We start from the raw sequence: 3,727 nt of genomic DNA on the forward strand, positions 1-3,727 counted from the left end.
TTACTAAATGGTTTCTAATTTGATCAATGTAGCTAGTTATGTATATTATATCAATAAGTTGGTAGCGCTTTACCTACAGCGTTTCCGTCCGACATTTGAACAGCATTTGTTATCCAGTGTTTTAAAAGCACCGGTTTTTGCGATTATACTTGTAAGTGTACTGTTATCGTATATAGCGTTTGTTGTTATAGAAGTTTTTTAAAAACTCAATGAATATGGTCAACCAAGCACAATATTTAGGTGACATGTCAGTTTTTTTTTTATTTTTTCCATTTCAAGAAGAATGATTCGAGTTTGTGTGAAGGATTTCACTCTATGTGGTCTACTTTGAAAGTTATAAAATCAGTTTTTATTGAATGATGCCTTTTGGTGTTTTATTGATAACGCCGGAAACTTTTTATACCTTAAAACACACCTTAAATTCACAAAAATCTTAATTTTATTTTCATTTCAGCGCAATTAAGTTGTTTTTTTCCATACAAAATTCAGTTTTAACGAAATTAAGGAAAATGACCTTAATTTCGTTGAAAGAAAGGCTGAAATTAGGGGACATTTTAAATGCAACTATGTGTAAGATAAATTTTAAGCAAAAGATAAAGCTGAGATATCGAAAAAGTGATAATGATAAAAGTGATAAACCGGGAAATGTTTGGAAAGTAGTGTAAATTTTTAAATTTGAATAAAGAGAAAGAATTCTAACTGTTAATTTAAAATAGAGTGTAAAATAATAATTTACATTCCTGAAATCCACTTAACCTAATAAAACTACTGAATGCCATCCTTTATAGTTATAATAATCAAATTTTAAAATTTCCCATGCAATTTATAACACTCGATTTGTAAACAAAAAACATATGATTTCCTTAAATTAGCGCAGTATGAACACTTTTGAAATTAACTTAATTTTATTTTTACGAAATTAAGAAAATTTGACTGTCTGAACATAGAGTATTACACAGAATGTATTATTTATACATAAATAACATATTTGTACATAATAAATTTATTTGCATTTAAATAATGCAAATATTACTAAAATACACATGAGAAATATTTTCAGTTAGTTAAAAAAATAAAAAATAAAAATTAAAACATTTTAAAATTGTTTAAATTTAACCAAAAAAAGGCTGGTCACCTCATGCTAAGCTAAATAAGTTTAAATAAAAAGCTTTTTGATTCAAAAATTTTGTTTGTGTTGTAATGAAAGAGCGAAAGCTTATTCCAAATTGACGTATGCGAAAGGAATTTTAATGCATTAGAATGAGTGCGTTAGTGTATGTGTTAACGACTTCCTTGTTCTCCGCGCAATCAATTACTTCACAAAAAATCTTAATAAATTTGCAACAGCCAAATAGCCGACAAAGACAATGCCAACATCGCACTTTTAAGTTTGTGAAAGCTCAGACTATTTCCGCTTTCTACTTCAACAGTCTCTCTCAGTTACTCTTCTTTTATTGTATTTAAACCCTAAATACTTTTAAACAGATTTTAATATTACTTCGTTGGCTTACGGTAGGTTTTGTTGGTGAAGGTCAATATGTCGTAGTCACTTTGCGCCAACTTGGAGGACGATTTGCCGACATCGTCACTCGTTGTATCGTTGTATCTATAACGAACGTCGCGGTGGCGGTTGCTTTGGTTTCCATCTGAAATCCTCAGTTGCAGTTTATCAGTCGCTTTCTGATTGTTTTGAGTAAAGCAGGAACGTTAGGTTAGCAGCGAGAAAATATAAATTTTTTTTATTGTGCGTCATACAATTGTTGTAAAATAATTTTCGTTGGGATTTGAAATAACGTCGGTTTGTCGTTGTGTCATTTTGACAGTTTACTTGTTTTGGGGCATAAAAGCGCGAAATTGTGTTATTACAGTGTAGTGCGCTTTCCTTCGCCATTTGATAGATTGTTTGTTTATTTATTTTCATATAATATTGTGTCTTCACCTTGTTCGGTTTCGATACGAAATGGTCACGGTAATGAACTGTTAATTGATGTTAAGTGAAATTTAAGTAATTGGTCTCTGAAAATTCCTATTAAAGGTTGTGTATACTATTTTAACCGAACTATTAACAAGGGTTTTTAGGGTTTTATTTAAAATAAAATTGTTAAAATTTATGACTATTAAAAATTAAAAAAAAAATATTTTTAGCTAATAAAATGGATTTTAATAATATGTGAAAAATATTTACTTTTATGTTTACTTCTTTAACCGGCCTATATATAAAGAATTTTAGGATTAAATTAAAATTATTAATGTTTACGACTGTTATAAATTTAAAAAAAAAATACATTTAATAAACAAATTGAATTTTACTAAAATGAACAAAGTGATCACTTATATGTCTACCGGGCTATGTATAAAAAATTTTAGGGTTAAGTAAAAATTGTTTATTTTTTCGACTGTTAAAAATTGAAAGAAAAAATACATTATAGTATAATAATGATTATACTAACAAATTGGATTTCACGAAAATGAGAAAAATAATTACTTATATGTTATTCACACCGCACAGTTTAATTTGCTTGTTTTTCGATATTTAATTATATATTTTTCTAATGATGATGTATAGAATAATAAAATAAATATCAATATATAAAAAAAAATATTCGTTTAAATTATGGCACCTCTTTTTTATACTTAATTTTTGTTTTATTTTTAATTGGAAAAACTTATTTTATATATAAATGTTATTATATATAATATAATTTGTTATTATATATATATAATTTTTAAATATAAACAACTTGTTATTATATAAAATATTTGTATTAATATACATTGTTATTAATATATGAATTTGTTATAATATATATATAATATTTTTATTAAAAACTATATATTTTATTATATATATATACTTTTATTATATATATATATTTTAATTTTATTTAACTGTATGGTCAACCAAAAATTTAATTAATTAAAATAATATGAACTGAATTTTTGTTGTTGTAGTACACTACTGTATGGTCAACCAAAAATTTAATTAATTAAAATAATATAAACTGAATTTTTGTTGTTGTAGTACACTACTGTATGGTCAACCAAAAATTTAATTAATTAAAATAATACAAACTGAATTTTTGTTGTTGTAGTACACTACTGTTCGGAAAACCTCTTTATTTTTTATTATATGTATATTTATATTGTTATTTAATACGTATTTTTTAGCATAATATGTATTATTAAAACAACAACGCATTGCTTTCGTTCAAGAAACTAAAAAATCTAAAAAATTAAAATATTAAATTAAACATAAAAAAAATTATTCTTACACTCAAATTAAATTTTTTATAATTTTGTTTAACATAAGGTTGAAATCGCACAATCGCGTAATATGAAAAAATATCTAAATTTTTTTTTGTAAATTATTAATAAAAACTTTTAAGATATATTGAACTTTTGCACTAAAAATATTTTGAAAATACTATTCAAAAGGAAATTACCATAAAAAGTGCTATAGCCAAAATAAAAAAATTATTTGATAAAAATGAAAAGCTATAAAAATATAATTAAAAAAACAAACAAAATGAAAATATTAAACATCAAAGAAAATTGAAAAAGTGTTTCATAAATGTTTCATTTCAATATATAAAAAGAGAAAACAAAATAAATATACATATCAGATTGAGTTAAATTTAAGTTATTTTTTTAAATATGTATATGTATATATTTTTTTAAATTATTTTTTTTGTTATTATTAATAAATGAATTTTTTTTTATAAATGTA

Source organism: Teleopsis dalmanni, chromosome 1 (genome assembly GCF_002237135.1).
Source record: "Teleopsis dalmanni isolate 2A chromosome 1, ASM223713v2, whole genome shotgun sequence".
Taxonomy (NCBI): domain Eukaryota; kingdom Metazoa; phylum Arthropoda; class Insecta; order Diptera; family Diopsidae; genus Teleopsis; species Teleopsis dalmanni.